The sequence below is a fragment of the Eptatretus burgeri genome, chromosome 3 (assembly GCF_056783735.1).
Source record: "Eptatretus burgeri isolate ZD-2024b chromosome 3, Ebu_testis_v1, whole genome shotgun sequence".
Taxonomy (NCBI): Eukaryota; Metazoa; Chordata; class Myxini; order Myxiniformes; family Myxinidae; genus Eptatretus; species Eptatretus burgeri.
Genome location: NC_140963.1, coordinates 126415043 through 126427542, shown reverse-complemented (window position 1 = coordinate 126427542; position 12500 = coordinate 126415043). Strand labels below are relative to the sequence as shown.

The window sequence follows — 12500 nt, the reverse complement described above, 5'->3', positions numbered from 1 at the left end:
CGAGGTGAGATCTTGCATGGAGCCCCAGACCGAGGGAGATTGACTGTTTTCTTGAACTTCTTGCATTTTCTAATAATTGTGCCAACAGTTGTTGCCTTCTCACCAAGCTGCTTGCCTATTGTCCTGTAGCCCATCCCAGCCTTGTGCAAGTCTACAATTTTATCCCTGATGTCATTAGACAGCTCCCTGGTCTGGCCCAATGTGGAGAGGTTGGAGTCTGATTGATTGAGTGTGGACAGCTGTCTTTTATGCAGATAATGAGTTGAAACAGGTGCAGTTAATACAGGTAATGAGTGGAGAATGGGAGGGTTTCTAAAAGACAAAACTAACAGGTCTGTGAGAGCCGGAATGCTTACTGGTTGGTAGGTGATAAAATACTTATTTCATGCAATAAAATGCAAATTAATTATTTAAAAATCATACAATGTGATTTTCAGGATTTTTGTTTTCGATTCCATCTTTCACAGTTGAAGTGTACCTCTGATAAAAATTACAGACCTCTACGTGCTTTGTGAGTGGGAAAACCTGCAAAATCGGCTGTGTATCAAATACTTGTTCTCCCCACTGTATATACATCTACATATACACACACACACATATATATATATATATATATATATATATATATATATATATATATATATATATATATATATATATATATATATATATATATATATATATATATATATATATATTGTTACGGCTGTGGAAATTCGCATTACACCATGAAGGACCCTCAGGTGAGATATCTTCAGAGGTACACACACACACACACACACAAGCATTTAAAGGCCATTTTCCCCGCTAAAGCGGGGGTTAGCCATATCTTCATAGGTACATGTGTAGTTAGCCCAAACCCGCTGTATAGAGGGAATTTATGTGATTCATCCAGGCTGCGACACTGAGTTAGCCATTTTTTCTTTTCTGTCGTTATTTTGAACCAACCACGTCTCAACCGCCATCACACAACAACCACCTTTACCACCACGCCAGCCATCGTCACCAACTACAACCACGCTCCAACCCGCAGACACCAACCACAACGTCAACCCTCACCACAGAAGACCCTCCACCGCCTTCGCCTTTACCTTCACAAATTCATCCCACATCATCGCTTCTACGGCCATTCCCGCACCACCTGTGAACACTGAATGTCGGGCTGTCCCGGGCCCGTTCGGAGATTGGTGCCGAACGTACCGAGCCGCGAGCGTGAATGGCGGCCTTTCCGAAGGGAAAATTCGGATCAGAAATGCTTCACACCCACTTCTCCTCCGTCGAATTGGCGAGCGCGGGGCGGTTTGGCCCCTCCTCCAAGCGTGTGTATGTGAAGTCCGCATATGCAAATTTTTGGATCAGGAGAGGTTCACGCCCATTTTTTGCCCGACCAATGGCTGACCGGGGGGGGGCGGCGTGGCCCCACCTCCAATTATGTTCTGATCCTAAAATTTGCATATTGGCCGCTCCTGCCGCCTATAAAAAGGCTAGCGCAAGGCGAATTGAGCGAGTTGGGTTTTGGAGTTGCTTGGAGAGTGTCATCGAGAGGTTGCTCTTGGGGACAAGGAGCGTTGCGTTGGCAGAGTTGAGTGCGCGTGGTGGAACTGCAAGCAAGGGAGCTCGGGTCCGAGGAAAGAAGGTCGGCGACGAGGTTGCGGTGTGGGGGATCGCTCGTCTCGTCGCGGGACCAAGCCAGCCAGCCACTCCCCTCCCCCAAGGCATCAACAATTCCCCCTTTCCCCCGCGCTGAGATAGTAAAAAAGGGGGCCCCATTCCCACCCCACCCCAAACGTCGTGCCAACGAAACCCGCCAAGGGGCACGGAGTAGGGGCACAGCGGCGCGGCCACATTTGCGGCTTGCCCGCCAACCCGTCACGAGGACGCGGGTAAGACCTCCCCGGTCTCGCGGATCTGGCCGCTCCTCCAGGTCACGCGCACATTTGGCCTACGGGCCTGTCTGCCTCCTTGTCTGTGAGGGTGGCTTCTTTCCTTTGCTTTTGTGTAAACGTGTGTTGGCGCCGTCTGTGAAGTAAAACTGTATAAGTGTTGCCGTGTGTGCGCGTAGTCGGTTTTAGCTCTTACATTTGCTTCATGTGCATTTTGATTCTGTATGGCTGTATATACGCGCTTTCCGTGTGGCGGGAAATAAAATGCTTGCTTGTTGAACTGTGCCCGTTTCGCTTTGTCTTTTCTTTATTGACCCTCCATCTTGCATCACGTAACGGGTTCGTAGTGGGTGCAACATCCCAGTGATTAATCTGAACTGTCCAGGTCGACGATAACACCGCTCGGTTATCCCGATAGTACGGAATGGGCCGCCCAAGCGGCTCGTGTCTGGAGTCGACCTGCGGCGAGGAACGATCGCCCGGTTTACCATCCGCGTGGGTACTTAGGTCGGTCGAGTTTGGCAAACAACCCTATCCTACACGGGTGGCCGATTGGCACGATCGTGGTGAGGTCGAAAGGCCCACCCGTGACTAGCTCCTGGCGTTGGTCTGAGAGGGTCACGACAGAATTGTCCGTCCGGTGGGCGATGTGCCGCGATTGGAGTTACGCGGCCGTTCACACGCCGGCGGGCGCGAATTCGCAACAATATATGTATAAAAACATGTAAATACAGGGCATCAAAAATATTCAGACCCATGAATGTTATTCTCCACTGAAATCTTTAATAAAAGGCGAAAGATTTATACGAATTGAAGAGAAACCAGATTGTATATATATATATATATATATATATATATATATATATATATATATATATATATATATATATATATATATATATATATATATATATATATATATATATATATATATATATATATATATATATATATATATATATATATACACAATATATGTCCCGGTGTATGCCCCGGTTAGAATAGGTGTACCATATCCCCGTGTGTCGTAAGAGGCGATCAGGGTTGGCGTCAGGAAGGGCATCCGGCCATAAAACATTGCCTCAAGAAAAAGCCAAACCCCTGTAAAATGGCTGTAAAAACGGTCATTATATATATACAATATATATACTATATATACATATAGACCTAAATATAAATATATACACATACATATATACATACGAGGTGTGTTCAAAAAGTATCCAACCTTAATTTTTCGTGCATAAACAAATGAAGCAAGGGAGGCGTGGTTTGGTGCACTTATGTAGGCGATCCTAATCCGTATGCATGAATATTTTCCCGTCTGCAGAAGCTGTCAGTCGCCGACAGACCGCTCATGAGTGAGGAAGTGTAGGTGAGCGCCGTCGGATTTTCGTTTTTGACATAAAATGTCATCGCGAAAAAAAAGCAGGGTCGTGCTAAATCGGGATTCAAGGAAATCGGCTTTCAAACTGAACCAATGTTTGCACGTTTATCTTGTAGCAAGTAAATAACCTTTGAATTAAAGAATTCCATGAATAAATCGTTGTTGAAACAGTCGAAATTAAAACAAATTTATTTCTAGTGAAGCTTTTCATGTTGTTAAAACAATCGCACTGTTCCGAAAATATATATCACAATTGACAGGAGCTCGTTTCTTCATTTATAAATTATAACATCGATGCAATGATTACGTATTTATAAAATCCAAACGCTATTTATTCACCTTTCGATAATAATCGATGCAAGAGGAGATTGTAAGCTGCCGCTAACAACACACATGGCCGTCATGAACAGCACAAAGGTAAAACCAACGTGTCTTCCGTCTCTCTTGGATGTGTGTTGCAATTGCCGACAGTATTCAGTACAGTAACATGCTGTACAGGTTTGTAGCCGAGGAGCAATAGGCTAATATATATATAGATATATATCTGCATATACATATTGTTACGAATCTGGAAGCCATTTGCACACAAACAGACAGCAGTCCCAAAGCTGCTCTGCCATTCCGAACACAGATCCTAACACAGATCATATGGCCGAGGTGTCTTGGTTTGTGTAAGTACGATGTTCGAAAACGAAAACCAAAAAAATAAATATATATTTGATGTTCGCACAACGACGACGTCGGTTAACGACGCATTTCTCAGAACATAACCCCATTATTAAGTGGCGCATGACTGTAATCGGGGAGACGTATCAACTCAGACACTAGGGGACGATGGAAAAATTAAAGGAGGTGACGGAGATGCAGAAAATAATAGACGAAAAGCCAGGAACTAACGGAAATAATAAACGAGGTGACGGAGACGCAGAAATCAAAAGAGGGGGATGAATTGCATGAAACTGATCAGGGACACACACAAGTAGAGTTTGTGAGGGACAATGGGGTTGAACCTGCAGGCAGGTCTGGAGGGCATGAAAGGCATAATGGCGGATTGGAGGATGGCGCCTGCACGTGGGGGAACGATCGAGTCAGGAGGGAGTGTGGAGGTTTGTCGGCCCGCAATGGAGACGGGTGAGGTCGGGATGACGAGCGACGCCACGATAATTGATGGGGAGACGAACTCATAAACACGAAGGGACGACGGAAACATTTTCAGAGACACGGGAGATAGAAGAGATAGAGGGTGAATTGTACGAGATAAAAAAGAGCATGCACACAAAGGATTAATCGGGGACAATGGGGTTGAACTGATGGAATGTATCGTGACCCGGTGCGAGCATCAGTGTAACCTCCCTCAGGATCAGGGGGAGATGGTAAGCTCCCTCGAAGCAGATCGCGACCAGGTAAGCCCGGTCGAGCCGTGCGAGGTAGACTGGGTGCATGGTACGAATGAGTGCACGCGGAGCTTGGGGGGTATGGAAACCCCGGGATTTCTTGTAGGAACATGAATCTCCGATGTAATTGTCCCGGAGTGCGTGTCAAGGTGTGCGAGTGGTGTGAGTAACATGGCATGAGTGAATGCGTGTGTGGAAATGGATGATGGACCGATCCATACGGGGGACATGAATGGCGAGCCTGGAAGGCCACAAAAAGTTAATTTGGCAACCGCGCCGGGTTCGCGCGACGGCGCGTACGAGGTCCACGGTGCATTTCGCGCGTGGCCCGCACACGCGCGTCTGCGCAATCGCAATCCGGCGTGAGAATGCTCCACGTTGGATACAAGCCGGACACATGGACGGCAAAAATGTGGGCGAGTGTTGTGTGAATTTGGAACGGACGGGTCCGCATGCGGGTGCGTGTGTGAAGCTCCCCATGCTGCACACCACGTATTCTGTTCGCGGAACGGGTTCCCTGGACGATGTGATCGTGCGGGCCTTCACGGGAAACCGCGCAGGTTCGGTGTACAGGTGACGTCACTGGGGACCTCACGGCGCGAGTTACATGCGAGCGGTGCGCGTTGGCTCGCATGGTGGACCCCTTCGAAGCGAGCGCTGATTGCGATGTGCAGGGCAACGACGTCAAGACCCCAGGTATCGTCCAACGGAAGGGACGAACGGGCGTGCCGTAGACCGCTGCCCTGGCGGTGCAACAACAACAAAAAAAGGCCTCGCTCCATGTACACGGCCCCGGCGGGATGTGGTAAATATCCCGCTTGGGCAAAGGAGCACGAGTTAGTGGGAAGGGTTTAGCGGAGAAAGACCGGCCTCATGGGGCAGGAACAGTTCCTCATGGGTCCCGTGGAATGAGTTGGAGGGAATGTTTGGTTAGATTTATAATGGAAAATGGATTTTTGGAGACAGGAACCGACATGGAATGTGTCGTGGGGACGTAGCTTAGCAGAAGAATTAAATGGAACATGCACTAGTTTAAGGGATGACGGGGAGCATGAGATAGTTAGAGGAATTGTTCTCAACAACGATCACTATGACACACTTCTATTTATAAATAAACTTTCAGACATCTTGAGATATTTCTGCCATTCCTAACACAGATCAAAAATACATCTCATTCACAAAAACAATTCATACATCCCCCATAATCCATACCAGATTTCTTGACACATACAATCATTATCCAAAAAGTTGGGAGTAAGGAGCATCTTTAAAAGTAAGCAGGTTTTACCACACCTGCATGAACCAACTATGAGACATCTTAATGAATTTGGAAGATTTTTTGGTTGTTAAATTTTTATCTTATTTTCCGAAATGGGTAAAAAATCATTCATTAATATATTTGGAAAACAGGTTATTTAATGTTTTTGTGGCTTTTTTTGAAACTATATTTTATCCGAAGTTCAGGTTTAATTTCAAGATAATCCATTATTTTATTTATGCAATATCTTGTGTTGATATTTCCCTGAAAATGACAATCGTGAATAATATATAACAACAATCCTTTGAACATTTCTCTCATACGTTCAGTTTCTTCCATTGTAAGGAAAGGTGTGTTATCACCATCATACTATACATTAATTTCTCTCATCAACCTTGTAAAGTAATTCATTTTTGGTGTAAATTAAAAATAATTATATTCCTTTTTATATATATATATATATATATATATATATATATATATATATATATATATATATATATATATATATTTCATTAATTAGAAGATAATCACAGAATATGCATTGTTGATAGGCTTTTGACTCTGTGTTTAATCCCACTCTATCACATGCAGGACAATTCTCAAATTTGTCACATGGAGAATCAGGGATGTTGTTCTGTTCTGCGATGTTTGTAATCATGAATATAAATGTTATAAAAAACACCTTCAAACCAACAAACACACATTCAATCTTTTCAGACAAATATCTCCACTTGACCAAGAAACAAAACATTGTGATAGATGTGATAATGATATTATTTTAAAAAAATTATAATCGACACCTTCAATCACGCAAACACAAGAAGAATGAAGAAAGGGAAGGTGCCACTAAATACTCCATTGAAAACACTGATGGGGCATTTAAAGGACATATAAAAATAAGATTGTTTCACTTTCAAGACCCTGGACCATCTTCAATCATTGAAGCTGTTGATATGGTTAAACAAAGTATTGAAACAATAATTAAAAACACATAAAGTGAAATGAAAACCTTTAAGTTTTATATGGGAGTAAAATTGAATATGGTAAGAGAAGGTGATGAAACTACTCCCTTGATGAGGACAAACCCTCACTTTATCTCATCATTTCAAGATTTTGCAAGATGTGATGTTTACGATGATCTCCAGAGACAGGAACAAGATGTTGATAACGCTATAGTATGTAGTGGTTTTGCTATAACAAAAATAATCTTTTTAGATATACACATCTTAAAATCAGATTCTCTTCAAGCATTCTTCTAAAATTGATTTTCCAAAAGAGATAAAACTTAAGAAAGCGGTTGTTAATATTCAAAACAAAGATAATAAATGATTTATATGGTCTGTTCTTGCTCACTTACATCCTCCACAATGGAATCCTGAAAGGATTGAACATTTTAAGAAATACGAAAATACATTAAATGTTAAAGATGTAAAGTTTCCATTGTCATCGAGAGATATTCCTAAATTTGAGAAAATGAATAATCTATCTGTTAATGCATATGGATTAACAGACACAAACAAAGTTCAGATATTAAAAATGCCAAAACAACTATAAAAAAATGATGAAACACACATTGACCTTCTCGACTTTACTTCAAAGGAAAAATCACATTATGCTTTCATCCAAAATTTCTCAAGATTAACCAAATCACAACTATACAAGAGAAAATGTAAAATGTATCCTTGCAAGAGATGTCTCAACTCCTTTCACACAAAAGAACGATTAAATCGACATTCGAAATGTTGAAGTAATCATAAATCATTCATAATCAATTTACCAAAAGCATGTTCAAACAAATCTATAAAACATCCGTTTGTGAGATATGCTGATTTTGAAAGTATCCTTGAAAAGATAGATACTGTTTCTCCAAATCCAAATAAACCATACACAAATAAATATGAAAAACATACTCCTTATGGTTTCTGTTATTATATCAAATCATCTGTTGGTGATGAAAACAACAAGTTCGAACTTTATGGAGGAGAAGATGCCTCAGAGGAGTTTGCAAGACGATTGGAAAAAGACTGTATAAGACTAACAGAAATAATGGTGAAAACCTATGAACTAATGTCATTAACAAAGGGAGAGAAAAAGGAATTTAGAAAGAACAGTATTTGTCATATTTGTGAGGAGAAAATTGAGGGAGATGTCAAGGTTAGGGATCACTGTCATCTTACTGGTAAATATAGAGGTCCAGCTCATTCCTGTTGTAATCTTAATTACAAGCCCCCAAACTTTATTCCTGTCTTTCCTCACAACAACGCTCACAATGACACTTCTATTTATAAATGAACCTTCAAAGACATCTGGAGATATTTCTGCCATTCCTAACACAGATCAAAAATACATCTCATTCACAAAAGCAATTCAGACATCCCCCATAACCCATATCAGATTTCTTGACACATACAAGTTTATGGGAAGTCCATTATCTAACTTGGCATCAAATATTAAAACCATACCAAATCTTAAAACACATTTCTCAAATCAAGAAGAGCTTGATCTCTTTTCACAAAAGGGAATATATCCGTATGACTATATGGATTCATTTGAGAAGTTCAAAGAAACACAACTTCCTTCAAGGGAAATTTTCTATGGCAAGTTGAATAAAACTCATATTTCCGATAGAGATTGTACACAAGCTAAAAAGGTATGGGAGAAGTTTAAGATAAAAAATCTTGGAGAATAACATGATTTGTATCTTAAAACTGATGTATTGTAATTGGCTGATGTGTTTGAAACTTTTAGAACAGTCTGTCAGAATAAAAATTCTTGTGGACGAGACCCCGTTCACTGTTACACAGCCCTGGGTTTGGCTTGGAGTGCTGTGTTAAAAATGACAAAACAAGATTTGAAATTAATCAGTGATATAGATATGCTTTTAATGATAGAGAAGGCGAAAAAAGAGGAGGAATATCTCAAGTATGTTCCAAGAGATATGTGGAAGCAAATAACAAATATCTTCCTGATGAAAATAAGAATGAGGACAACTCTTACCTGATGTATTATGATGCCAACAATTTGTATGGGTGGGCAATGTCTCAATCTTTACCTTATGGAAAACTTAAATGGGTTAAAGAAAAACATTATGAAAAAGTTTTACAAGACATTGTTGTCTTTTCTCAAAAAGAATTGGATGAAGCTGAAGTTGGATATTATTTTGAGGTTGATTTAAAATATCCAGAAGAACTTCATCACAAACATAAAGACCTACCTGATGCCTCTGATAAAGAAAGTCCAAGAAAAGAATGGTTAAGTGATTACCAACAGTCATTTAAGATAAAAGGTAAATCTACAGAAAAACAACTTACTACATTAAATGATAAAGAAAGTTATGTTTTGCATCAAAGGAACTTGAGACAATATTTATCTGCTGGGTTGAGAGTGAGGAAAATTCATCGAATTTTGAAATTTAAACAAAGTAATTGGTTAAAGAAGTATATATTGAGTTTAATACAAAAAGGAGAACAGAAGCAAAAACAGATTTGAGAAGGACTTTTATAAATTAATGAAGAATGCTGTATTTGGAAAGACTATAGAAAATGTTAGGAATCGATAAAACATAAGACTTGCTACATCTTAGATACAGGCTTCAAAGTTAATTAATAGACCAAGTTTTGAATGAACGGAGGTGTTTTCAGAGAACTTTTGTGCTATTCATTGAAAAAAAGAGAGTATTGAAATGGATAAACCTATTTATATAGGAACATCAATTCTTGACTTGTCAAAGTCGTTGTTGTATGACGATAACTGCAATAATTTAAAATCGAAGTATAAGGATAATGTGTCATACTGTCATTGTTATATATGGATACAGATAGTTTTATATTCGAAATTAAGACAAGTGATGTATATGAGGATATGATTGATAATATATATATATATATATATATATATATATATATATATATATATATATATATATATATATATATATATATATATATATATATATATATATATATATATATATATATATATATATATATATATATATATATATATATATATATATATATATCCTGGTGTTGGCGCAGTGGTTAGGGTAGCGGCTTGGGATCCAAAAGGTCCTGAGTTCAAGTCCCGTTGGGCCACTGAATTAATACACCAGGGGTTTGACTCAGCCTGTCATCCTTCCTAGGTCGGCGAAATGAGTACCAGTATACTGGGCCGGTGTATACCCCGGTTAAAATAGGTGTACCATATCCCTGTGTCGTAAGAGGCGACCAGGGTTGCGTCAGGAAGGGCATCCGGCGTAAAACATGTGCCAAAATCACGATGCGGATCATACGGATGATCCGCTGTGGCGACCCCTAACGGGAGCAGCCGAAAGAGGAAGAAGAAGAAGAAGAAGATATATATATATATATATATATATATATGTATATACGTATATATATATATACATATATATATATATATATATATATATATATATATATATATATATATATATATATATATATATATATATATATATATATATATATATATATATATATATATATATATATATATATATATATATATACATATATATATATACATATATATATATATATATATATATATATATATATATATATATATATATATATATATATATATATATATATATATATATATATATATATATATATATATATATATATATATATATATATGATACAAGTAATTATAAGTCCGGTGATGTGTTGTTTTCATAAAAGAATAAAAAGGTTATTGGTAAGTTTAAAGATGAATTGGGTGGGAAGGTCATGAGTGAATTTATAGGATTGAGATCAGTCTTCTGCTTTTACGTATATTGATAATAATAACATTGAAAGGTGTGATAAGAAGCTAAAGGGAATAAAGAAAAATATAATCAAGGAAACAATAAACTTTAAACATTATTACAACTGTTTAACCTTAAAGAAGGAAGAGTACAGAAAAATGAATTCAATAAGAAGTTATAAACATCAACTATATTCAGAAGAAATAAATAAGAAAGCATGAGGAGCTTCTGATGATAAAATATATATTTTAGAGAATGGGCCTGGTGTATGCCCCGGTTAGAATAGGTGTACCATATCCCTGTGTGTCGTAAGAGGTGACGAGGGTTGCGTCAGAAAGGGCATCCGGCGTAAAAACCGATGCCAAATCATTATGCGGACAACAAAACGAATTTCCATACCGGATCGGTCGAGGCCGGGGCTACCAATGACCGCCACCGGTACCGGTGGTCAGCAGGGCACCAGTGGAAATTGTGCTATTGCTGGGCGAAGGAGGAGAAGGAGACGGGGAAGGCGAGTCCGGAGGCAGTGGGAGAGGGGGAAGGGTAGAAGTGTGGAGGTGAGAGTTGGAACTCTGAATGTTGGGACGATGACTGGCAAAGAGTGAGAGTTGGCTGATATGATGGAGAGAAGAAAGCTGGACATACTGTGTACAAGAGACCAAGTGGATGATGAGTAAGGCGAGGAGCATTGGAGGTGGTTTCAAACTGTTCTACCATGGTGTGGATGGGAGGAGAAATGGTGTCGGGGTAATCCTGAAGGAAGATTATGTCAAGAGGGTATTGGAGGTGAGGAGAGTGTCTGACTGAGTGATGGGTGTGAAGTTGGAAATTGAAGGGATGATGATGAATGTCATCTGTGCATCTGCCCCGCATATGGGGTGTGAGATGGAGTATAAAGAAGATTTCTGGAGTGAGTTAGATGAAGTGGTGGAGAGTGTATCCAAGGATGAAAGAGTGGTGATTGGAGTAGATTTCAATGGGCATGTTGGGGAAGGGAATAAAGCGGATGAGGAGGTGATGGGTAGGTACGGTCTCAACAAGAGAAATGTGGAAGGGCAAATGGTGGTTGAGTTTGCAAAAAGAATGGAAATGGCAGTGGTAAATATGTATTTCAAGAAGAAGGAGGAACACAGGGTGACATACAAGAGTGGAGGAAAGTGCACACAGGTGGATTACATCTTAAGCGGGAGATGCAACCTGAAAGAGATTCGAGACTGTAAGGTGGTGGCAGGGGAGAGTGTAGCTCGACAGCATCGATTGGTGGTCTGTAGGATGATTTTGGAGGTGAGGTTGAGGAAGAGAGCGAGGGATGAACCAAGGACCAGATGGTGGAAGCTGAAGGAGTAAGACTGTTGCGTGGAATTTAGGGAGGAGACGAGACAGGTGTTGGATGGTGGTAAAGAGGGGTGGGATGATTGGGCAACTACAGCAAAAGTGGTGAGGGAGATAGCTAGGAAGGTACTTGGTGTGACATCTGGACAGAGGAAGGAAGATAAGGAGACTTGGTGGTGGAACGAGGAAGTGCAGGAAAGTATAACGAAGAAGGGGTTGGTGAAAAAGAAGTGGGATAGTCAGAGAGATGAAGAAAGTAGGCAGGAGAACAAGGAGTGGTGGCAAAAGGCAAAAAGGGAGGTGGCAAAGGCTAAGAAAAAGGCATATGACGAGCTGTATGAGAAATTGGATACAAAAGAAGGGGAAAAGGATTTATACCGATTGGCAAGACAGAGGGACCGAGCTGGGAAGGATGTGCTGCAGGTTAGGGTGATAAAGGACGCAAATGGGAATGTGCTGAGAAGGTGGA

The 12500-nt window shown here is 40.0% G+C and overlaps 1 protein-coding gene and 1 non-coding gene across 4 annotated transcripts in view; both read right to left on the bottom strand.

Moving 5' to 3' along the window:
* Positions 1 to 12500, bottom strand: part of LOC147030931 (dmX-like protein 2) — a 504858-nt gene that overhangs the window by 130688 nt on the left and 361670 nt on the right. The window lies entirely within an intron of this gene.
* On the bottom strand, positions 2603 to 2713 carry LOC147030933 (U5 spliceosomal RNA). The gene has a single exon (XR_015056765.1). It is a non-coding gene; the product is annotated as a U5 spliceosomal RNA (small nuclear RNA).